The sequence below is a fragment of the Saccoglossus kowalevskii genome, chromosome 9 (assembly GCF_978046115.1).
Source record: "Saccoglossus kowalevskii chromosome 9, keSacKowa6.1, whole genome shotgun sequence".
NCBI classification, from domain to species: Eukaryota; Metazoa; Hemichordata; class Enteropneusta; family Harrimaniidae; genus Saccoglossus; species Saccoglossus kowalevskii.
The window spans coordinates 31,315,591-31,343,237 of record NC_140649.1 but is presented as its reverse complement, the minus strand read 5'-3'; the positions used below and the strand labels follow the sequence as shown (position 1 = coordinate 31,343,237).

General features: G+C 33.3%; 1 protein-coding gene and 1 long non-coding RNA gene across 5 annotated transcripts in view; one reads left to right on the top strand and one right to left on the bottom strand.

Moving 5' to 3' along the window:
• LOC102801330 (uncharacterized) overlaps positions 1-25,386 on the bottom strand; it is a 149,048-nt gene extending 123,662 nt beyond the window's left edge. For all 3 annotated transcript variants that reach the window (XR_014930436.1, XR_014930438.1, XM_085503404.1), the window contains exon 1: positions 25,014-25,386. The gene's annotated coding sequence lies outside the window, so the exon portion shown is untranslated. The remainder of the gene's footprint in view (positions 1-25,013) is intronic.
• Positions 1-27,647, top strand: part of LOC102802515 (uncharacterized) — a 494,330-nt gene that overhangs the window by 277,532 nt on the left and 189,151 nt on the right. The gene's annotated exons all lie outside the window — the stretch shown is intronic.

Here is a 27,647-nt window from a genome sequence, read left to right as displayed (position 1 = left end):
GTTTTCAGTTTTCACTCAAAAAATTTGACTATATTTTTGTCCAAATCTTCTGTAGGAAAGTGCAGACTATTTTGTGAATTTGTGATAAGAGGGAACTGTTGGTGAATAGGTTAGGTAACTTTCACTGGTTTTTAATTTAAAATCTTCTTGTTTTAAACTGAAGAATTTTCCAGTAAAACAATGTGTTTTATCATAGACTCTATGTTTTCCTTGTTTTTTTACATGTTCCATCATGTTGATTAGTTGATTTGAATATCTATATCAGTGAAATTGAAAGCCAGTGTGTAATCAATGTGCTACATGAAAAATATTTCATTTTCAAAAATAAACTGTGGGATGACCACACATTTCTCATGTTCTGAATCCTAAATAGCAATGTAAAAGTATGAAGCATATCACGTTTGATTTCCAATTCAATCTGCACCAACCTAATGAAAGAAACTTCCACCACGCAACCATATGCATTTAATACCATTGTTATCATTGACTATTACACCTCACCTTAAGTTGAACTTTTTTTTAATCCCGCCAGCTGACGAACAAATGCACATGCACGTAGGTTGAAGTTGAAACAATGCATGTCCCAGCTGAGCAGAATCAGATTTTGCGGTATTAGCGCGACTTTGGTATTAATACCGAAAAGCATGCAAACAATGTGACAGCATAACAAGTTTACATGGTATGCAATCCTACATCTATCTGTCATGGCTTGGACAATACTGGTTGAGAGTTATTAATAATATTGATAAATAGCAGCAAGGTATCAGCATGGTTGGATCAGCATGATCTGTCATTTTTACGTCATTCTAAACTCCTTGTTACATGAACGATAAGACAGCTGTCTGTTAACTCTGGGATTTTCAGATTAGATGATGGATATATGACTCAAAGGTCATGTTAGTATGTTACATGTTCCCTTTCTTGTATTAATATGGCTCTAGAACATGATAGTGATGAAGAACAGAATTAAATTACCATAAAAATGCACACACTATAAATGATAAATGCATATTGTCATGTAAATTAATCACATCGCTACAACAATCACCGAGAGAAAACTGAGAGCATAGATTGGTTTTGAGGACCATTTGGGTACTCATTTTTTTCATTTGTTACTGAAAAGCATACACCGTCCTGTTCAAATTTTATGGTTTTAATTCATATTTGTTTAACCAACTGTCACATGAACTGTTTCAGTACTTTCTAAAGTTGAATAAAAACAATCAAGCCCCAGTCAGCATCAGATCATTACAGAGACAAGCTTTCAAAATCAAGACAAGTTTATGCTAGCTAGTCGTATATGAAGTGTGTTACCAAAAGTAATAACAAGCAGCCTGTCGGCTGAGATAGCTCCGCTGTTAGCAATGCACATTTCAATTAAAGAACAGAAGATATCATTAGAAAATGAACAATATGCATAGTATCAATGCAATGGGACTTGCTGTTTTCAACAAGAGTTCAAAAATATCATTTTTCACCATAAATGATTGTGGTTTTTAACAAGAAGAAAATATCACTTTTTACCAAAAATGACAAAAATTAAAGATATCATCATGAAATGAACAAATTTGAGAGTGGTCCACATGTAGTACCTATATATGTAATATCAAAGCAATTGGACTTGTCGTTTTAACAAGAAGTAGAAAATATCACTTTTTACCAAAAATGAAAAAAATATTCACCAAAATTAGAGAATTAAAGATATCATTACAAAATGAACAAATCTGAGAGAGGTTCACATGTAGTACCTATATACGTAATATCAAAGCAATTGGACTTGCGGTTTTTAATGAGAAGTTGAAAATATCACTTTTTACCAAAAATGACAAAAAAATATTCACCAAAATTAGAGAGTTGAAGATATCACTACAAAATGAACAAATCTGAGAGAAATTCACATGTAGTACCTATATATGTAATATCAAAGCAATTGGACTTGCGGTTTTTAACAAGAAGTTGAAAATATCACTTTTTACCAAAAACAACAAAAATATTCACCAAAATTAGAGAATTGAAGATATGATCATGAAATGAACAAATTCGAGAGAGGTCTACCCAAGGTACATATACACCAAGTATCAAAGCATTCAGGCTTGTAGTTTTCAAGAAGAAGTCGAAAAAGTAAAACATTGACATTGACACGGACGACGGACGCAGGATGACGGAAAATCACTCATATGATAAGTTCCGCTCGACAAAGTCGACAGCGGAGCTAAAAAAAACAGAGGTAGGTAAATAATGAGCCAACTTTCCTCTTGAAACAGAAAAATGACCTAAAAATAAATGAGGGTGGGTAACAGTGTTGACTGCTATTCAATATTTATATTTCAGTGAGTTCTCTAAAACATGGTATGAAAATACATGTACATACACTTGCTCTATTAAATGTAGTAGTGCATGCACTTGTGTAAACTACAGTGATTTTTCTATGGTCAATATAAGTAATATTTCAATGATTCAGTTTACAACAAATGAAATTTTGGTTTATATACAGTATGTTTTTATTGAAGATGCACTTCTAATAGCATAAATACAGTCCTGTGATATTGGAAAAAGAAAGGGGTAAGCAAAACATTCAGAATGAATCAATAAAAATCCCCCTCCCTCCACATTCAAATGGACAACCCTTAATATTATATTTCAAGAGAAAAATTTCACTGATCATTTACAACAAGAATTTCTTATCTGATTTGGTGAGTACAATTTAACTGACTTGCCAAATTTTGCTCACTAATTACCAAACTTCCTCAAAACCTAGCTCCAGACAAACCACACATACTACACATTGAGTTTTCTCATTCTCCCCGAATCACATCTACCTATGGCATATAATCAAATGATTTGATTCGCTTGTAACACTAATAAAAAGAAGTACACACCATACTTGCCAATGATTTAATGCAATTCTGTGGAGTGTGCAAAAGTAGATACACTTATCGTCAGATGAGCATTGGCAATATCCAGATCAAACCAAAGTAGAGCACCTAGACAAGGTACAACAAAGTGAACAACCATGTGAGACATTTTCACTAAGCCTGCTATATTTAAAAGCAGTTTGAGCTGAATTCAAATTTTTTGCTACTAAGCATTTTATTCTATGTATATGCAATGCACTATGGGATAGAACTTCCTAATGTAAACAATGAAAAAATATTATTAATACCTTGGAAACTCATGAAATAAATCATGTCATTTTTTGGAAATGTTTTCACAATATTGAGATTCATATCAAGAATAAGATATGACTATTTCATCATATTCACCATGCAAAATTGAACGATATGAATAATAATAATGTTCCCATAGAAACCATGCTAATTTTTACCATCTTCCATGACATTTTGGAGTCTTGTATCTCATAAAATTATTATTTCTTTTTTCATCTGTTTTTTTTCATTTTCAGTATCCTGATTGTATGAACTCATAACAATGAAAGAAGGACAAGAATGATAAATACTCTTCAATTTGACTCAAACCTTCTTAACTCACAAAATTAAATGTTCTTCAATAATTTGCACCATTCCTAATTTGTGACATACCTGCTGAATGACTTGAGAGAAACAAAGAGGCCAAGAAAGAACTGCTATATAAAACAAAAATGCTTTTTCAAATGTTAGGTAGTATAATCTCATTGCGAGGTTCTCAATCTGCGAGCTTGAAAGGCCCTCGTAAATGCAATAAAATGTTGGCAATATTTATTAATCAACAGTCTAGATCAACAAGTAACTTAATTGTTTTCTAAATGATGTTGTCAAACACTAGATTACATGTACAAACATTATGTTTATTTTATAATTCACAAAAGTCCGAAAGATGCAACAGCTAAGCACATTAACATTCAAACCATACAAACACAACAATAACAACAAATGCTCAGCTTTTTTCAGAAAACAACATTGTAAAAATAACTGTGCTTCAATCAAATTACTGATATGAACAGGTACGTCACTAAAGCTCGGCTTTCCACTGAACGTAATTGTGAACATTCAATGCAGTAAAGCTGCACTACTGTTAGAAACAATTCAGCTATGATTACATCAAATCACAATGAAGTGGCTCCACTCAACGGCATTCATAATATTTCTTTACCCAGAATTTCCCCAGATAGATTGTATCTACGTATTCTTTTAGTTCTCGCTAATATCCTGAGCTCTGTTATCAATGTTTAGACTTAATAGAAACATACGGTCTGAAATCAGTTGAGTTGAAAATAGAACATTCTCCAGTTTGATAAAATTAAATATAAAATTCTGGGAAGGAGAATATGGTACAAGATGATGATCAGTAGACACATCCGTTCTGAGCGTACTCATAAATCAGATACGTGAAGCAGTGGACGTGAAGCGGTGGCGTTTTGAAGCAGGAATACAGTATACCGGTACACTTGCGTGTAGCCATGCAATATTGTATAGAAACGATCTTTCAAACATATTGTATCTCTGGGCAATCAGTTAGGGATAAAGAAAAACAGACAATGGCTAAGGAAACACATCTGAAGTGCTTGTACAAGTAGACATTGATAAAACTGTAATCATGAATGAGGCATTTAAGGCCATGTAAGAGACCCTAAACAATAGGGACTAGTTCTTTGCATGTCTTAAAACAACGTAGCCCATAAATTGGCACATACATGTATGTACACATGAATATTACAGAAGTGAGCCACTTAGTTAAAGGGCAATGGTTGTCACACCACACATGTGCAACATTTGTGATGCACCTTCAAATGGCAGGCATGTATAAAAGATTTGATAGGATGCATGTGCACAAAATACCGACTTTGATATCATGGAATATTTATTAGTGTATTCCAATCATCAGAAAAATAACATAGCTAAACATCCGCAACGTCTAATTTTTGTACTCACATTATTCATCTGTGTGAAATGTTTAAATTCAATATATTTGTTCAAACGGGGCCCAAATCTCACGCATACATGACGTGTTGAGCCACAATTATAACAAGAATTGTAAAGATATTTCATCTGAAAACATATTCCTTGCTAAGCTTGCATAATCAAAAGCTGTCAATCAATGTCACATGACATAGATACACTTAGCCACACCCCCAATACACAAACTGAGCTGCAGGACATAGGCTTTTATACCTATTGTCGAATAATTAAAGTATTAAAGCTACTTGTCCTGGAAACTGAATTATTTGTTATATTATATTATATATAGTATTTTGTCAATAATTAGAAAATCCTGACTAACAAATTTTTTCCTGGTTTCCCACATACTGCAAATAACATCTTCAACACTATGACATAGAGGTACAGTAAGTGCCTTGTCACAATATAATACATAACCTCATTATAAGGAACATTATACGGGACATACAATTACACATAGTTTGTTACAGTGAAGTGTTCACTATAATGAAGCAGATAATACATTGAGTTTTTGTGATGAGAAGGAGACATCCAATGTGTTCACTATATCAAGAAATTGATTATAAAAGTGTTCGTTATAACAAGGTTATACAGCTAGCCAAATACTGTGAGGTAGCTGCTGTTGTACATGTATGATTGTTATTAAATACCCTGACAACTGAAGACCCACATGCAATACTCAGCGATGAAATACTATGTGCATGTATAAAGATAATGTGAAAATGGTTAGATCCCATACCAAGGATGTAAGAAAATAAGCTAACATAATGATACTGTACATGTACATATCGTATCTTCTCACATGTACTGGTAAGCACATTTAACCAATAAAACTGAAGGAAAGCTAATAAACTTGATGCATACGAACCTCACACTGTGATCTGATATACATACTCTTTTGAGCTGAGTAGAGTATTACAGCAATTGTAACAGCAAAGTCAAGGTCACCTAAATGTCAACAGATTCCAGATGTATTTCAAATCGATTCACAGTTCAAAGCGAAAATCAACGTACAATGAAGACAAGTATACTTAAATTGTCACTATAATCCTGGTCGAATTGACAGCATGCATGACTCAGTGAACCTTTTTGCCGGTAATGGCAGTGGTAATAATGCAATCAGCAATAATTATGGTTCTTTAGATTAAGCCATTGGCTTTGTTGAAAGGTGGTCAATGGTGTCTTAATCCTATTGTGGAATACATGCTGGGTTCCTAAGAATTTCTGGTCAAAAGATTCCAGCAAAGTATCTACAGGTGACATACAGCAATAAACATGTACATGCAATGTGTTAATCTTGTATGCTGTCACTTGCAGTACAGTCCTAGAATAAATTATAACATTACACTATCTTTCAGTATAGCATTCAAAACAAGTTATCTAAATTGTACAGTGTAATCTACCTAAATATAAGTAGTGTTCACACTACAAGAAGTACAGGCTAAGATTTAAAGCAAATCTCATATGTTTGCATATTGGATAGACTCAATTGTGTTCACGCACAGGAGGAAACAGTGGTTAGCACAGGCTAAGGAACATCCAATCTTGTTACGAATACACAAAAGTCTTTTTAAATATGATTACTCAGAACAGTAACTAAAAAGGTACAATGTATACTTGTTAGTTCTACAATTATTAAACAATGCCAAAGCAAATTCAGAAAGTGCAGATTGCACAGAGGTTCATTGTCAGTTCATTTTTTTCTCGAGAACAATCTCTCTTAAAGTGCTTGTGTTGATTTTCATGTCAGAAAATGGCATATCGAAATGTATAGGTATGAATATAATAGTAAATCTTCAAAATGAACATTGAATACAATAGCGTTTTGGACGCTTAGCCCTGCCTGTGTTCATGCACACTTCGTTAAACCCATTCTACGGATCTGGACCTGGTCTTAAAACTGGACTAGATTTAATCCATACTTAGCAATTCTTAGCCTATGCTAAGCATTCATGCACATTTTCTTAGCACAGGCTAAGGTATTTGACCTCTTAGTCCATGCTAAGGAGCTGTGCGTAAACGCTACACAAAAAAAAAACTTTAGACGCTAATCTCATATGTTTGTACATCGGCTAACATAATTGCGTTTATGTGTGGGAGGGAACACTCAAACTTCTGCCCTTTTAACTATTTTGATTACTCAGTAAGGTAACTAGGAAGGTATATATGTAATAGTTCTATGATTTTAAAACAATAGCAATGCAAATTTAATGTGCAGATTGCAGAATGACATAGTCTCATCGTCTATTTTTTTCTTGAGAATAATGTCTCTGGATGTGCTTGTGTTGATTGCCATGTCGGACATGGCAAACTAAAATGAATAGTTATGAATATAATAGTAAATGTTCCAAATGGACATCAAATACAATGGTTTTTGGCGCTTTGCCCGAAATTTATTCATCCACACTTCATTAGCCCATGCTAAGGCTCTGGACTGGACTGGGTCTTAAGCATGTATACTTATCGTTTCTATGCCTGTACTAAGTGTTTGTGCACGTTTTCTTAGTACGGGCTAATATTTTTGACCTCATAGCCTGTAACTTGTGTCTCACATTAGTAACTTGGGTAAAAACTAAATGAAAGCATTGTAATTAATTCAAGACAATAATACTCATGTTGACAAATTTAGAGTTTTTATGAAAAGGCGAATTGTACAATTTTGGTTTGTAATACATGTACATTTCAATATCACAAACCTATATTACCGCAGTAGTGTAGAAAACATTGCATAGGTTTTGAAATGTGATAGAGACTAGAGTATTATATGACGTTGGTACGCAGTGATGTCATGACATTTCCAAATATGGTCATGATTGTCTCAATCTGATTATTTTATAGGTATATTATGCAATGTTCTCAGAATTGTAACTTACATACAAGTATCTGTAACTATCTGAAAATTTTGTTTTTTATCAACTACCAATCAGGACTTGTATTACAAACTGATGAACAGATCAAAACCAAAATAATATACAGTATGCATGATCTAATTGGTTGACAAGACCCTGTGAATGAAGTTCCAAATCACACATTCCATGGCAGATGTCAGCAATGGCTGAGATAATGAAACAGAAAAAAATGACTAAAAGCACACATGTGATTTGTAATCAGATTATTAATACTATTGACCTCAAAACTTGTATGGAATTTCAACTAGATGTTAGATTGATATTATTTTAATCTGATGTACTGAAAAGTGAAACCTGTCGAATGTGGACAGCCGTGCAAATACCATTAATGTCCGTCATACGCAGGTGTCTCTTACGGGTAAACTCATTAATATTCACTGTACATGTAGTAAAATTATTTTACGCTATACACGCCTACTATAGGTGTGACCTTTTGGCATGGTTGACTACATCCTATGAAATGACGCTGGACATCAAAACAGACCAAATACTCTGCCCATATGTGTCCACGGAATAAAGCCTCAACAATTTTATTTGTTTTGAAGAAAGGGTAGGGGGTACTCATTAACAGAATTCCTCTAATGACAAACATAATAATTGAGAAGCTAGCAGCTAATAGGAGAATGCTTGTACATGTACTTCCACTGTGTTAACACATGTATTTGTAATCCGGGATATATGGCATTGTCAAAGTAGCAATTTCCACAGGGTTTAATTTATCTACCCCAAGATCTAATCCACTACGTATTTAACTGCCAATGCCAATGTCAAGTCACATTTTGTCGTGTTTCACAAATAAATAAATTAATTAATTTTTTACATATTTTTTTTTCTTATTTTGCTCAAGACCAATGGGAAATTATGTCCATTTAGTCTGAAATAGGCTAGGAAATTTTAGAAATATACATAAAAAATTGAAAATGTTTTTATGATGTTGAAGAGGTAAATTAACTAATTTGATATTAAACAACTGTAAATGTCATATGGTCTTAATTTAGGTGAAATTGACAGAGCAGGAAATAATGGTGAAATTAAAACCATATGAGTGCAATACTGAAAACAATATTTCAGTTACATGTAGCTGCATGTATTTTACTTTCACTGACTTGACACACTTGAATTAGGCTCGCAAAACAACGATAATGATGGTACAGTAAACCAAAATAAAAATATTTCTGATAAATAAATTGATGCGTATGGCAAGGTTTTTATTTTTCTCATCAAAATTTGGCTCACCATTCAACTATTAGACAGTTAAAAACTTTTAAATAATTACATGCTATTTTTAATAGTGAATTTGGTATGAATTAGCATAGCTTCTATTCAGAGCCTTTCACTGAATTTTTAGTTTTCTCAACTTCACCTCTTTGGTGGGAACAAATTCCAAAAGAGAATAAACACTCTGTATAAATGCCATATAAGTGACATGTAATAGTTTCATATCCAGTATTGTCTTAACAAGACTACTATACCTACCTTGGGGAATTCACATAAAATTTAATTCAGTCTAATATTACTTACTGCAAATTAAACTATTGTAATCGGCTAGTATGCAATGCCACAAACAGAACGCCATCTACATGTACATGTATAGAATTAGAGTCCATGTCAACAATTCACCAAGTACTGTAAAATACTTTATTTTTGCTGATTCAGTCAAAATAAAATCCAGCGAATATACATTTTTTCCTATAATTTACATTCAACTAGTCAAAAATCAGAGAAAATTAATTCCACACAAATCACCCAAAATGTTTTTTCAGCAAAAATTAATTCCAGCTAAAATCAAGTATTTTACAGTATGTTAAAATATAGACTATCACAAGTAAATGGCATTTTATGGCATTCTGCTATCACTAAAAACCACTTAGCTATATCTTATACTTTAATGGAACTATAATACTTTATTTAAGAGTGTATGAGAGCTAACAATCATGACACGCCGACGGCACGGCAATTATTCATTTCCCACTTATTTCACAATCACTTTCATCTCCAAGATTTATATAATTGTTCGCATCAACGTAAACGTAATACTCCAGATGCATTAATTGTTTTTAATACTGGATTTTATTTTTTTTTGATTTTCACTGATAAGTTAAATCTACTAAATTAAATCTATGTTAAATTACAATACAACTTATTGGCAGTCAAATTTGTGAATATAATTTTTATCACTTATTTTTTCAAGACTTGTTATCAATAGGTAAAACCAAAAGGAAATTATGTTAGTCTGATTTAAACTAACAAATAAATTTTAGGTAAACACAAAATATGCACAAAATGCTGCACCAAAACTTTGGAAAGAAAAATGAAGAGTCCAAATCAGTGATTACATTCACAAAATAAAAACAAAATGAGAATAAATGGTTTTATTGTGTATTCTTTTGATTTTTTTTTTTAAATAATATTTGGAAAAGTGACGAGAAAAACTATATCCATGGTTGAAAAATAAGCACAACTCTGTACCGTAAAAGCTCAAAGGCTCGATGTTCAACCATAGCCAGGAAGTCACAAACTGTGCAACAACACACCTACACCTGGTGCACACGATGCCTTTTTAACAGCTATTTTAGTTCAGTAATTTGGAAAAAATGCAAGCAGTCACAGACAATGAACATGAATATCTCTTTTAAGCATTTGCTTCCAGTCATGGAAAACTGGGTCAGTTTTAGACAAAAGGCACGGTCAAAAAGCAGCTCGCTACATGTAGAAAGAGGTGGCTGAGGAGTAAGAAAGGAATTTGAGTGGCACAACAAAGATAGGGCTAGGTTGTTAACATGACAGGAGTCTTTGACAAGGAATTCCTTTAGAAACCAACCTGATGTATGAAGTACGCATGAAATATCATATATTAATAATACAAATGTGGCATCAAACTTGTCAAAAAACAACCAATGTTATATTTGTTGATGACATAATACAATATTATTACAAGGATTAATTTGAAAACCAATAAAAAAACTCAAAAGCTAAAAAACATAATATTCAACTCAGAAATTTAAAAAAATAAAACTTGGGTGCAGGATTTACAATTTGATGTAACATTGACGTGACATCATTGTATGAATAAGTGTTGAATGTTTGATGGGACAAGAGACAGACAATTACGACAGTTCAAACAGGGGCATGCTATTAATTTGGAGTTTTCGTGACAGCTGCCACAGTTGTCAGGAGCAGCAGGTATTCTGAAATAAATTGAATCAGAAAAGGATGATTGTCACAATACTACGATTGACTAGAAATCAATTCATGTCAAGTTTTCAGAGGCAATTAGGAACCTGTCGCCATTATACTGAGTACATTGCTAACACTGATACTAGTACGCATGGGAATTTCAGCGTTAAACAGAAACTGTTTTTTTTATAAACCTAATGTAGCAGCAAGTATGCAAAACAGTCAAGGGCACGAGCAGATTATTTAAACAGCTCAATAAACTGTGAAAAAAGTACTAGTGATTTTTTTTGTTTTTAATTTCATGAATTTTCGGGACTCTGTGTTTCACACCTGGTAGTGGATATAAAAACCAGGAAAAAGGATACCAATAATTTACAAATTAAGTGACTATGAATATGGACAAAAACAAACGAACATAAAAATCATTTACAATAATTTTCAATGCAGTAAAAACTACACAACAAATTCATAGTGGTCATAGTACCTCTTTTTTTTACTCTCAAAAATAGTTGTAATCAAAGGAAAATTTAGTGCAGATTTTGAATCGTGCAATGTACTTTAATGTACTTAACAAGAAAACATCAGCACAAGGTTTCATTTATATCAGAAATTACTTTGACCATCTAAATTAAACCCACAGTTTTTGTTCATTTTAAAACTGTTGACAATCCCAGCATCTCTGAGCCTGGGACAGCACAGGTGGACAGCATTACAATCACCAGGGTAGCCAACACACTGCAGGGTGGTGTTGATTTAGCAAAACCAATTGCATTTGGTATGTCAAAAATAACAAGCATTATAACATTTGGACATTCATCTGTTAGTACATCTCATCCTGCTTAGTGTCATGTGACGAGTCATGTGATGTGTCATTTAACATACCAATAGATGCAAAGAAACACATACAGCATAGAGACAAATCAATTTGAAATACCTTCGTCATTGTTGCACATTGAAGTGGGTATCAAGATCGATATGATGTATTACATGTACAATCATGCAGACATTAAAATGATTCTTTTTGGTGTCAGACATTTTTCAGACGACAGGTCTTTATTTTAGAACTCCTTCCCAAGACGTATGTTGTTAAAAAAAAAAAACAGCCGAAAAGCTTGAATTATAAATAGCGAGAATGTTTTTTTATCTCCAGATATGATATTTATGCATAACAAGGTCACATGACCATGCATGTACATTTGTATATGGGCACTAAATATATTGATCAGATCTAGTGTGACATCATGGAGGTTTTTTCTTTATGGTACAATGTTATTGTAACATTGCGCGAGTGTCTATCTGCATAGTCTATAGTACTCCTGATATGACTTGTACGGACAGACGAACATACAAACAGATGCTGGTGATGTGATATGTGATACATGTAAACCCAACTGCACTGGGAACTGCTCGGGAGGGGGGGGGGTAAAAAAAATCAGTATGCAAATGAAATTTGTTGTCTTCATTCTGTTACTCAACCTGGTATGTAAATGTAAAGAGGTTTTTTCTAGACTGGCAAAGATGTTTTAAGATCACAAAAACTAATGTGATCGCGAAAGAAATACCGACTGGACGCATCTGCAGGTGACACCCCTGCAACTAAATTTTACGATTTTCAATGATTTGTATTGAATCTGTGAAAATAAAATCTGATAAGAATATCTTTTATACCTATATTTTACATCCAACTCATCAAAAATCAGTGCAAATATAGTCAATACAAAACAGCCAAAAAATAAAGTAAGTGTTTTCAACTTTGTGATTACACAGTGTCACATCATAAAAACCACATAATAAAGTTGGTGGTATTTTATCACTTTTCTGCCTATTTTTAAACTTTCATAAACTTTATCTAGATGGTTACTTGTATGTTTTACCAGCAGCTATGTTTCAGCAAAGCTGTTTGAATGGAAGGTCAATTATCAAAGCTAATCTCAACAATGCGTACTAGAAACCTTATAAGATGTTAAAGAACCAAAGCGACATACAATTTCCATGGCAATATCATTTCTTAACATGCCACATACTATTAAACTCAATATATTGGTGAATCTGAGTTTTTTAATTCCTGTCCGTGCTAGGTGACACTTAATCACATGTTCAATTCACTATTCATCATTTCTCAAATTTCTTTAATTACCGGTAAGTACATATACGTTTCCGCAGAAGCCAATATAGTCTATGAATTGCTTTAATTTCATAAGCGAAAATAAGTTCATGATTTCCGAGTCAGCAAAACTTGCAAGATTTTATAGCAGTGAACATTTCACCACCATAGTTTTTCAAACACCAAATCAGAAACCAGTCACTGGTAGCATAGTGGTTGTCGAATCAGATTCATGATCGGTAGACCCAAGTTCAAATCCTACCTTAGGCTGAACATCAAAAGGGTCGACACCCTACTCTGGGTGAGTGTGCCACAGACTCAATGGGAAGGCCAATTCCACTTGGACTTCGTCGGAGCGGAAGAGAGGGAAACCTTGTTGACTGGGCAGCACTAGGTTTCCATACACACATGCCCAAGTCTGCGCCCTGTAGAGACCACGAAGACTGAGTGAGTGACTTACTGGGCGCAAACCCATCGTCTCCTGAGACGGAAGGATGTCTACTACTTAATCAGAAACATGTCCAGTTTTGCATACATTGTAGCAAATAAGTCAGCAATCTACATTGTAGGCTGGCAATGTACAAGTAGGTGTACTAAAAACCAAATCACAGTGAACATTTTACTTGGGTACTGAGAACCAAATCACAGTGAACATTTTACTTGGGTACTGAGAACCAAATCAAAGTGAACATGTTACTAGGGTACTAAGAACCAAATCACAGTGAACATGTTACTTGGGTACTAAGAACCAAATCACAGTGAACATTTTACTTGGGTACTAAGAACCAAATCACAGTGAACATTTTACTTGGGTACTAAAAACCAAATCACAGTGAACATTTTACTTGGGTACTAAGAACCAAATCACAGTGAACATTTTACTTGGGTACTAAGAATCAAATCACAGTGAACATTTTACTTGGGTACTAAGAACCAAATCACAGTGAACATTTTACTTGGGTATTAAGAACCAAATCACAGTGAACATTTTACTTGGGTACTAAGAATCAAATCACAGTGAACATTTTACTTGGGTACTAAGAATCAAATCACAGTGAACATTTTACTTGGGTACTAAGAACTAAATCACAGTGAACATGTTACTTGGGTACTGAGAACCAAATCACAGTGAACATTTTACTTGGGTACTAAGAACCAAATCACAGTGAACATTTTACTTGGGTACTAAGAACCAAATCACAGTGAACATTTTACTTGGGTACTAAGAACCAAATCACAGTGAACATTTTACTTGGGTACTAAAAACCAAATCACAGTGAACATTTTACTTGGGTACTGAGAACCAAATCACAGTGAACATTTTACTTGGGTACTGAGAACCAAATCACAATGAACATTTTACTTGGGTATTAAGAACCAAATCATAGTGAACATTTTACTTGGGTACTAAGAACCAAATCATAGTGAACATTTTACTTGGGTACTAAGAACCAAATCACAGTGAACATTTTACTTGGGTACTAGGAACCAAATCATAGTGAACATTTTACTTGGGTACTAAGAATCAAATCATAGTGAACATTTTACTTGGGTACTAAGAACCAAATCATAGTGAACATTTTACTTGGGTACTAAGAACCAAATCACAGTGAACATTTTACTTGGGTATTAAGAACTGAATAACAGTGATTATCATTGACAAATACCCTTAAATTATTGAAACGTGCAATTTTTAACAATGAAAATGAAACTGTTTCCAGAATATTATAAGAAACAATATAATGATCGTGATGTCATCATTATTCTTGTAGTGGCCACATTATAGTAGTATAACATGCTGTTACGGATATAAACAATACAAAGCAAACACATCGTGCAAAAGACAAATCACGAAAGAACAGATAAAGTCTCAAACAGAATTGGCCAATGGTCAATTAAGTGAACAACTGATGTAGGATCCATGCCACTATCATGTCACGATTTACAAGCTCTATCAACCGTCAAAACATATGCTAAAACGGCCAGTCTATTTTGTTACTGGCATATCAATTTAATAAAATAACTATTCAAATAATACAGTCAAACACAAAAAATAATGGGAAACCTGCAAACATATGGTTTGACCTAGTCACTTCTTTGTGTACCTGTATCATGTCGCATGTGATCCACCAAACTACCTGACTGTGAATAAACCAAGGGGATTATTTAGACACAAATCATTAAGCAAGTTTTAAAATAAATTCAGGCTTGCTCTGGATATTGTTATTTTTAAAGGTAGAATTAATACTGTTCACGGAACCCATATGGATCTAAACTGATGGTCGTTTCCATGGCTACAAATTCAACCATATAGAATGCTAATGATATTTTTCATGCCAACTGCTTTCTCTAAGGATGGTACTTATTAAAAAATCACAAATCAGAGAATATTTAGTTTTAAAATTTTGGAAGAATTTGGACAACTGATGAAGATGACATAAAACATTTTCTCATTCTTTTTCCTCTTGCATGTAATTGTGTATATTCCTTGGAAGTTTAGTGTTTTAAAATTTAATTTATTTTTTGGCAGTATTTTTAGTTATTTATAGCTTGATCAGTGAAGCAAGTTTCCATCAAAATGGCATGCCACAACTGGCCAGCCATTGGTCAAATTACTAAAAAAAAAATAGTTGTATTACTCAATTATGGTAAGATTTGATTAACCCTTTGAGCATAATGATTTATCCCTCCACAAATTTGGCACTACTTTTTGCACATTTTTATGATTTTTCTAGAATTTATTTGTTAATTTTGTACCAAATGGACATAATTTTGTAAAAAAATAAAAATTTGCCTGCAGGTGTGTTTAATTACATGTACCAGTACATGTATGTGTGTTGAAGTTTGTAAATAGAGACAAAGTTGAGTTTGACGCACAAAGGTTTGAGTCATGAACACAGACATGACATATTTCCTCACTCCTTGTTTAGTAATCAGATAAAAGATGGATGTCCAGCTGTGTCGAAGTTTACCAGTTTGCCTAAACTTTAATCAATAACGAATAAGAATGCATGGTTACTACATGTATGCAATCTGATAAAAGATGGCTAACTAGTGGCCATTTTGTTTGCACTCCATGTATCTGTCAGTCGCAGAAGCAATAGCGCACAAACAAAAACAAAAGTATGAAGCCCAATCCAAAACTCAGAAAGATATCAATGCTAATTAGATTAAAATACAGTAAATGTGAACAAATATTTAACGAAATAAGAAGCCAGACTAATCTATGCACTCAAATGTCTACACCTAGAATTCATGCAATTTCCTCTGACTATCGCTGTTCTCCTTAAATGCTTAGGCACAATTCCCAGGGAATATAATCACAGTCCAGCTATTGACCGGAGAATTTGATTAAAAATGACAACAACATGAGCGTTGTCAATCAATTGGAGATCGCTCCAAGTAAACCAGGCAATGATTCAGCTGAGTTCGCAGAAGACTCAATAATGCGCGACATTAGCAGAAAATCTTCTGATGAGGTTGACTGGATACATGTATGTATTAAAGGAAAGCATTCTAATCTCATAGACTCAGGATTAAATACATACTTCGGTATTCCGAAATTACCTTTTCATATTATGTAACCATGGTAACAATTGTTGCTAGGGTGATTAATTAAACTAGGTTGATATAAACATATTTGACAATGAAGGCCTATACTTTAAAGCACTTACAAACTTTTTCAGTAAAAAGTCATATATGTAATTTGAGGTAGAAATCAACATAATTTGAACTGCTACAGAAAAAAACCCATGCTTAGCGCCATTGTAGACAATATGGTGTTGTTTTCTCTGGACGTTCCATTAAATCATGTCACTCTCTACTCATTTTCATCAGTTGACCAAGTATTGCCGTGTGTACGAACTGCTTGGATGTTGTCGGCCATTTTGTAGTATAATGAGTTGATATCATTTAGGGTATGTCTCAACTCAGGCTTAAAACGCAGAACTTGAGGTCAAGACCTGCTCTTAGACCCAAGCTAAACTAACCCGGGTTTAGTCTGGGTTGAACACATTTTTTTCAACAAAGAGTTAAAATAAAACTCAAGCTTTGTGTTTCATCATAGGTGAGAACACCATATACATCAACGATGATTGACATATAATATATACTGAGAGGCTGAATAAATACTTTCAGTTTTAATATAGCATCTGTATTTGCAGACTTTTGACAAATTATGGTAAAAATGTTTTATTTTATTTCTAAAACATTAGTTCTTGATAATACATGTAGAAAACTCATTCCGAAAAAAACATTCTTTGTATCAAAACATGACCGAATATTAATCAGCAATGCTGTTAGAAACTTGGAAAAGCAAGTTTTTTTTTTGTGTACATTCACGATAGTAGATGATTGCCATGGAAACTGGTCAAAATTGTCATTTTTACACTGGTTACTATGGTAAGATTATTTATTCATATCTCAAAATTTTGCTTGGTCACAAAGGATGAAAGAGTCATATACTGATATGAAATCTAACATTGTGAAACCATTTCAAAAAATTGACATATCATTTAGTGAGTTTCCATGGTAATACTAGATTTCCATTTTATACAATGGGAGGTTATCTCCCATAATGCATTGCATACATGTATAAGTGCAAAAACATGTTCAGTAGCACAAAATTTAAATTTGTCTTAAACTGTTTTTATTGACAAAAGCCTAAATTTGAGACAAACTGTTGCTCCAAAAATAAAAATCTGCAGTAGATAAATTTTTGTAGAACAAAAAACAGCACAATTCTGTGCCAATAAACTATGAAAGAGCAGGCAAAGTTTTATTAGAGTTTTTACGGTAATCCTAAATTATCACAAAACAGCAAGTTAAAAATACCATTTTCAATTCAGGAACTAATCGTTTATAATTTAAAGGAACAAAAGAGAAAAATAACTCCACAAGTCCAGGATATCGTTTTCATAAAATAATCTCAGAGTGGACCCCTTGATACCTTGCTAATATTTGTCCAATTATTTCAAATACGTATATCAGATTACTCTCCACCTATTCCATAGAGAATGGTGTATAAATATCATAAGTAGCGTTGGTCTACTCGCCTACACTATGGGGTTAATTGCCAGTCTTAAAAATTCAAAACAGCTCCCCAGATCATGCTGCTTACCCACAATGCACTTCGAGTTAGCAATATTCGATTCTGCAGTAATGGTTCACGAGGTTGTTACCATAGCAATGTATATGAATACTGATCACCAATTTTTTTTTTTAATTACTATAATCCAATACGCAGACAATGCTAATAAAATTAATGAAATCAAACATGAATGACCATGAATAAGAGACATTCACAGGAAGTAGAACTGGGAACATTCATGACTCAAGAAAAACGAGTTTTTTTACATAAAACTCTATCAAACGCACCATACATGTAAATGATATACTGTTTAATACTGGTATATCAGGTTGCAGACTAGAAATAAAGTTAAGATTGATGGATGGCATTGATATTATGCACCTGGTAATAGCTATCATAAGCAGACCTACTTTGCTGTGTCGTTGTTTAAATTACTATAATGGTTATGTTTGATGAGGTTGAAAAACACAGTAATCAAAGGAGATGGTTTAATTGATATTTATTGCAACTCTTGGGTTTTCATTTGACCTGAGCAATCGTGTTAGTAAACAACTTTAATTACTTTTTATTGCCACTGGCTAGGGAAAATTAAAGTAAATTTACTACTATTAAATTGCAATTTAAATGTCATGGAATGCATGATCAATACATTTTCAATTAAAAGCCTGTTAGCCCTCAAATGTTTTTTTCACCTGTCAAACACTGTGAATAGCTTAATTTTTACTGCAAGGAATTATCGCAGTTTGAAGTTTTCACTTCCAATAACTCGCTAAATTCAAGAAAATGAGTTAAATTATTAAAGTGACTATCAGTACAATGTTTGATGAATTATTGGTGCTTATGTGTTTCTAGGGGGAGAACATTTTGGTGCACCATTTGGTCAATTTTTGTGAACCTTTCTGTATTTTCCCTTATTTATTTTGTGCAATGCAACAACAACAAATTATTATATAAATATATTTGTTTGGTTTCAATATACTGTAGAATACTTTATTTTCGCTTGGAATTTATTTTCGCTATTTTCCCTGAAGGGATGATTCCGTGAAAATAAAATCCAGCGAATATACTTTTTTTCCTATATTTCACATTCAACTCATCAAAAATTAGTGAAAATAAATTCCATAAAGAATGCTCAAAAGGCTCTTTCAGCGAAAATAAAGAATTCCACAGTACTTCATTCCCATTTAAAGGGAGAACTGATTTGGAAATAAAAAAATTAAAATTTGAAAATGGTAGTTCCCTTGCATTGTTATTTATTTTACATTGGTTTCTATACTGAAAGTATGCATTACATCAAATCATTTTGCAGGAAGAAAAACACATATTGTTATCGATAAGAATTCACATTTAATTTAAAATAGAGCATCTCCAATTAGATAATATTTTTTCATTATATAATGTATTCAATTTGAATACTGTACATACTGTATTACCCCAGTAATAAACTTGCATGCATTTCATGAATAAAAGCTCACTGTAGTAAAAACAAGTTGTATTTTAACCTTTTCATTACCAGACTTTCTCGCCCAAATTTTTCTGCACTTTTTATCTTGTATATTCTTCAATATTTCTGGAAATGAACACTCATTTTGGAGCCAACAGACAAAATTTAAGTAAATTCTCAGTTTTAACTATAAATAACTAAAACCAAAACTAGGAACTTATTTTGATCAGATTGTTCACTATATATAAAAAAAAAAGATTAAACATTGGTTGGATGATACATAATTTGCATAAATAAATAATTTTGGGCTTATTTGCCAAAAAAATAAACGTATATCTAATCCCAAAAAAACATGATGGGTAGGTAGAGTGAATCACTGGATTTCATGCCAGCCAATAGTGATAAATATAATGAACAATTTCCTGGTTTAAAGTTGGTTTTAATCACACATATGCAACAACTAAAAGATGTATTAAAATGTGATGAAGGTACCTATTATTTTAACGTATGACTGATCCAACACCCTCTCTTCACAAAATTGCCCTTCTCAGGGCAAACCACTTTTTTCAAAAGACATGTAGAATAAAGTTGTCTCCTGAATACAGTACACTTCACGAGACAATTCTCAAGTATACGTGAAATGACAAAAACAATGTTTTTACTGGTTGTCAATGGTGTCACAGTCTGTGGTGAAACAAGTGTTTTGCATAGGATAACAAATTAATGTTCATGGTACATACCTAAACTTCACAATCAAATGTCAACATTTCATACTTGGTAATGGAGCAATCATCAACAAATAACTTTTTTTTTTATTTATTTTTAACCGTACTGTAAAGGGGTTAATTATTCACTGGGTTTTAATTTTGCTTATTTCGCTGACTGGAAAATGCGCTATATTAAAACCCAGTGAATATGTAAAATTTAGCATACCGGTAGAACACATTATCTAAATGATAAAACAGTGAATTTAAAACACACTGAATATGCCTGAAATGGTAAATCAGCGAGTTAAAGTTAAAATTAGTCATTTTACAGTATTTAATTGTATATAAACAATAGAACTAGTTTAACATAACAATGAACACACTAGAGGCAATTAACATAATACATTGTTATGCAAATTAGTATACTCTATTCTATTTTTCCGTAAATAGCAGATGTTGCTATGGTCAAAATACTGTAAAACATGTCTTTTTAGCTAGCATGTTATTCTAGCTAATTTAGCTACCCCGTAATTTCCCTAATTCAAGATGTAGCTAATTTAACAAAAGAGACTGTTGATACACATGTACAGTACTTTAGCTAAATTAGAATTTTTGCGTTAAGTCAAATTCGCTAAAATGGTAGATATTTCAACATGTTTTACATCAAGTAATATTTCATTGCTTCATATGCAACAAATGTAAATTTTGTTTTAGGTATGCTTCTATTGGAGATGTGTCAGTTATCTAGAATATATTAAAGGTACAAATGTATCTAGCATAAGATTTGATTTAAAGCATTCACAATATGAACACAGTATCCACTTAACCAAACATCTGTACAATTTGAAATCAATCAACTTATCTGTTATTGTATGTTATTGTATGCCATACGTGTAACAGGTGCCAGGAACCTTTTCTGTATTTCCGGTAATCAAAAAAAGCTTTGCAAAAAATACATGTATGTTTAACATTGCTACAAGTTTTGATAACAACTCATTAATAATGGTTGAATAGAACAACAATGTAATAACCAATATTGAATTTTTGGCTTCAGAAATGTTTATGATTAAGCAGTATTCACAGGACAAAATTTCACAGCTCAACTGCATATTTTTACTGAGCTACCAAACTGTCCAATATTTTGCTGACGAATCAATTTCTTGAATGCGTTAAGTAGATTAGGCTATTCAGGGCAAATAAAATGATTTTCTATGATTTTTGGTGCAAACAAGTTGACTATATGTCAGGAAGAAAAATAGACCCGATTTATTGAATAATGGAGAAACGAGAGCGCACAAAATGCAGTATTTTTAGTATCATTTTAAAATATTAACGTAATGTTTTAAGTAGCACTCACAGCATGAAGGTACTGTACTGTATTGAAAAGCGATGACCTCAGGGCACCACATGAAAGACTTTTTACATTGCAAGCCGTGCTTATAATAAAGATAAGAACAATTTACCAGTTCATTTTGCTCTTATAGTTGCACTGGCGGATAGATTGCATTTACTAGCAAGTAAATAGGATATGGGTGATTTACGGAAGCGAGGTGTGAAACAGAAATAAAGCACTCTGTAGAAAATTACCAACAGACTTTATAGGGGATTCAAAACATACCCTTAGTAGACGATAAAACGTGTCATGTAGTGGGAATTTGACTCATCCCAATCGCTTGTCTATATTTAAAGTTCTCATCGTTTCACATGTTTACATTTGTTAGATTCCGCTGAGAGCCGCATCAAACTGTGAAAATGTAACTCTAAACACGGTTAGCTTATAGTACTTATCACCAAGCTCCCCACAAACTGTGATACACTAGTCGCTTCTATTGAATAGCATGATTGGAAATTCTATACTACCGACTCATTTCAAAAAATGAACGAATTAATACATACAGAATTTATCCATCATAGCTTTGAAATAAAACTCGCAAACTATTAATGTTAACTATGTAGATTTTTTTGTTTTTATTTAACGGAATGGTAATACAATGAATGCATGTATAAATGTATCCAAAGTATTCACTAATATGTCAAATTTATAACAATGTGCAATAAAGATGATTCAATTTTTTTAATTACTAAACTTGTTTGGTAGCTCAGATATGTTATGTTAGTTCCAGAATACTGGCTACAGTATTTGCTCTATTAGAAGTGCATTTCTACAAGAAATTCATGTAAACCAACAGCTGCATGTATTGTATACTGTATATCATTAAAAGTATGAATTGATTTGACAAATTACTTCACACTGTCAATTACGTAAGAGTATGCGCTACTAACACAGCAAATACGGTATAAAAGTCTTTCATCTACTGTAGAATGCTTTATTATCGATGAAAAACACCAATCTAGTTGTATTTGATTCATTATCACAGATACATGTACCTGAAATTGTAGATGTATTTTATTTAATAGATTTTATTTTTACAAAGTTATTCCTCCAGTAAAATGAGCCAAAATAAATGAAAAAAAGAATAACCCACAGCGTATGTATACTGGCTTAATGAAAGTCAATTTTTCGAACCGCACTGAAATTTCTACTTGTCTGCTATCAAACGATCTTAAATTCAGGATACAAGTTTCTTGGGACTGGTCCCACGAGCACTTACAAAATAGTTTCGGGAAGACACAGTGCATCAAAGGTTATTGTGAGCGACTCAGCGGTAATTACATTTGCGCTTACAGTAAAAGGTCGAAGATAATCTTGACCCCGTATTCCATACGGTACATGTACAGGGATTTTGGTGCTTTGGTGCTTGGCATGTACCATCAAAACCCTAATAGTAATTCCAATCCATTTCCACATCTATAAGTCATACACTGGGAACTTGAAGCATTTACATTAAGGATAATAGATAAATATATAATATTTTCACAAGCTTAATAATATGAAATATATAAATATAAATGCTGTCAAAAGAAATGACAAAACAAAGATCTAAAAATAATATTCAAAACCAACCAAAATGAATGTTTTTGGCTTAGAAGTGCTGTGATAGGAGAGATGCACTCATAATATACATTGTACAATAAATGCACTTATATCAAACTGTTTAAAGCCTTAGACAAAATCTAATCCAAAGATTATAAAACATCAATATATGTTAAAGGAATTGTTATCTTAGGTAAATATGTAAAGTTTATCATGACCTGATTTAAACATATTATGGATCGTCACCAGTGTAATAGTTGTTGTGTGGATCAAGAAAGTTACTTAGATATATTGTAGGTTACAGCATGGACGTCCATGGTTACAGGTACTGCACCAGATCAATAGGCAGGACCAGGAACAGAAACAGAAGGGGTTCATTGCGTTTGTGCAAACCTCTTAAATTAAGAAGATTTGTATAATTTTGTTTGTTTATTTTTTTCACTTACAGAAATGAACCACCAGGTAAAATAAAAATCTTAATCCAGTCTCATGAACAGCAAGTGCCAAGTTCATACCCTACTGAAGGTTGAAGTTGCTTGAACACAAAAAGGAGATGTACACATAATGACGCAAATATTCAATGGAAAAAATAAAGTTTGAGAATCAATAACTATGGCCAATGCTGCATTTATATAAGCATGCCAGACAACAGGTCAATGACTTGGACAGACTAAGTACATTGAGACTGGATGAGTGGGACGCACTCTCCGCCTGATCACTGGTCACTACGTCATTGACTATGGCAAATCACAGTAAAAAAATATACAGAAACATGAAAGATATACATGTGAGTACGAGTCATTGTTAAGCGGCCACATCCTATGAATGGTTACCCCGAGAGTGGAAAAAGGAATTCCTCTGCAACTCAATGATTCTTTTGATATGAACCGTGTACTGCTGTCGTTTATGTGGCTCGATGGGTTGATTATTTAATGAAGTCAAATGCCTACAAATTAGGGTACTGTTTGGCCAGCAGGGTGCACGAAGAGTTCAACGAAAAATAAAGGAATGACCATGACATTAGTTTTGTGTGGGTTGGGTTGTACGAATTCATTAATATAAAAACTGATTCTGGATTTAGCTGTCTTGGCTGGTCATGCACCAAAGGTTACAAGTAAAACAAATTCTGTTTGACTTTGATATGATTGTCTAAATCAATGAAAAAAAATCATGTATCCGTGTAAGGCTCTCCACGGTCGCCTCAATTTCTCCATGAGAAAACACTACGGGCAAGTCTCTTGTTTCTCCGTGTTATTTTCAAAAAAAGTGTTCGATGTCAATAAAAACAGAACTATCCAATGGTAATTAAACACAGTAATAGTGTCAACCTTGGCGTGCAGTCCGTGTTATTTGTTTATTATCGTACGAGCTACTTGTAAGTACTCCAACTGTTGATATCCTATGTTGAACAGCTGACATGCTGATTTTGTCGGCGCAATGGAAGTCATTGCCATTCAGTATCCACCAAGAGAGAGTTGCCGATTTCATACGGAAACGCTTTGTTTGTTTTTCCACTTCGGAAAGAACTTGCTCCCGAGTGGAACACACACGCAATTGGGGGAGTTTGGTGACCACTCAGCAAACAATTGAATTTGCTGCAGAATTGCGACAACCAATTAAAACCAAATTGAATTCGTTTTCACATGACTTGTGAAGTTTGTTTGGGGTCAGCGCAATAAACTTGGTCCTCCAACAACAGCGAAGAGTTTGGGTCATACACGTCACAAGAAAACAGCCTAAAAACGACACTTACCTCCTGCAATAATCAGTTTTCCCCGGATTTAGGTAGATTTGGCATGCTTTCTCAAACTGGTCTCTGTTCCCGAATGGTCAGCAAAGCGGAAACGCGGTTGGTTTGTCTCAACACGAAGTCACTGATCGTAGTTATAGTTAGGGATATAGCGTTCACACAGCGCGGCGATCTTCAAAGCTTGTTTTTGCTGGGTGTCACGGGTGATTTCACGGGTTTGTACGATCAGACAATCCGAGCTATTAGTTCACAGCAATCTGAACGAAACACATCAACACCAAGCAATAATACAGATGGCAAATCAAGATATTTCATAAGCAAAGCATTCTCGGCGGAGCAATGTTTTCAAACGCAAGTCGCCATGTTTCTTATTTGCATATTTAATGGTCAAATCGTGAATAGTCCATTCAAAAAGTAGGGGGTTTAGCTACACAAATAAGTGAGTGCACGAGAAAGCGCAAAAAAGTTTTTAAAATGAAATGAAAAATTACTTGAGAACTTGTCATTGAATAGAATATTAAAAAGAATATTTGTTTTTTTGTTGTGTTTTTAAAACATAACATAGAAACAATCTGTATATAATGTCATTACTTGTTAAAATATTACTAAAAATAAAATACATACTTAAAATATTTTGATACAAATTTTTGAATTATGTGTTACCTTACTCTCTGAAATATTTTGAAATAATGTAAAATCACGTGACAATGGCATCCATGCTCTTAGGGTAGTTTGCTACCAACATAAAATACAGCAAGAGGTGCGGGTTACTGTAATGTTCAAAATTCTGAAATAAACTCTTGAAAATACAGTACATGGTCACCAAACTAAGTTTTCCAAAAACTACCTCGAAAATTCATCAAAAATGCGGTTTTGAATAGTTTACAAGATCTCTGTGGCAGAAACATTTCATCATATCATGTTGCTCAGTGACCTATGCTAAATAAAGATACGTAGTGTTATGAAAGGTGCATATGCAGTGGCTATGATCACGAAAAATGGTAGAATTCTGAAAATTTGTATAATTTATCCATAGAATAATGTGTTTACATAGAATCCTATGGAAAATGTTCCAAAATGACCGCTTTTTAGATTATTTTGCTTATGTTTTCTTGAAAAAACATTCCTCTTTCTCCGTAAAAACGTTAAATATAAATGACGTGAAAGTGTGTATGCGAATCATCACGCAACAATTTTCGAATGATTTACTGTGATCAATTTTGTTCATGTTTAATGGTAGCGAACTACCTTAATATAGAATACTATACGCCATGTTTCACATTAGCCCACCGCTGATGATGCCCATACGCCAGTGACAGAAGATGGGGGAATATCTAGTCGTTGGTTACTAACCTGTTTACTTCAGTTTTCTCAAGTTCAATATTCGTGGTTGTTGTCCCTCAGAAATATCTCGCAAAATACTATGGATACCAAGGTGTTAGAAAGTATATTTTGACATTGCGCGTCCAGTTGTGTGCACTGTATAGGAATTAATCATATTTTAATATTTTATGAAAAATCCGTTACTAATTTTCGAGAGTAACTTGGATACCTACAATAGAAAATTTATATGTTTGGTACAAAAAAGGAGCTGATATAGTTGAATATTTGCCTACTACATCTTCCTATTCGTGTAGACCTTCTGACTGGAGGTATATCAAAGTACTCTTATTACGAGTGTGTGGTAACTAAACCACCAACTTTAAATAACCTCAAACTCGTATAAGTATTAATTACCCATTTTTTCAAATTGTTGAATTGGGATTTTTTAGACGGTGGTATCCGTTATTCATGCTCATGGGTGTTTTTTTAAACTTTGCAAAAAGTGAAAACGATGAGACGATTGGTGGAAACGAGGCACCCGTGTGTATGTACAAATTATATATATATATATATTACACATTAAAACTTTAAATTAATGGCCGATAAAACGCACACATATCTCCCACCCCTGTTCAGCCTGTGTGTGATTTCATTATTTATCGATGTAAACAGTTCATGTAGAACAGATATTTGAAGAGGAGTGAGAGATATGGCTCTATATGAGCCAACCCACCTACATCTGTAATGGTAGATTCCCTAATTGAGGAACAGCTCCATACTTGTTGAAAGCAAACTCAGAGGATGATAAGTGTCATCTTATTAGATAAACCAGATTACTTATTCTTAGAATCCAGAATACAAAATTGATGTTCTCTGAACAAACAAATGCAGTTTGAAAAGTAAATGTCAAAGACGCGGAGCTGCCTTAGATTGAAATACCTGTTGCAGTGAAGGTCAATATCATGTAACCACCACCGGAAGTTGTTGGCCCCAACATTTTTCCTCAGTTCGGTAAAACAATGCCCTAAATCCTGGGCCCTATAAGGGTCTATGTATAAATCCAGTATTTCTGATTGATTTGTTAAACTTTTCAAAGTACATCACTACCCAACTAATTACACCAGACACCATTGTGGCACTAAACATATAAACCCAATACACACGGATACAGCCATAATAAGCCATCTCTTAGTCGGATAATTATTCACAACTTGAAAAATGCTATTTATAATTTTAATAATTCATACATTTATAATTATTACTTCATATTGGTAGAGTCTGACGTCAGACAACTAAAATAATACAAACTCACGC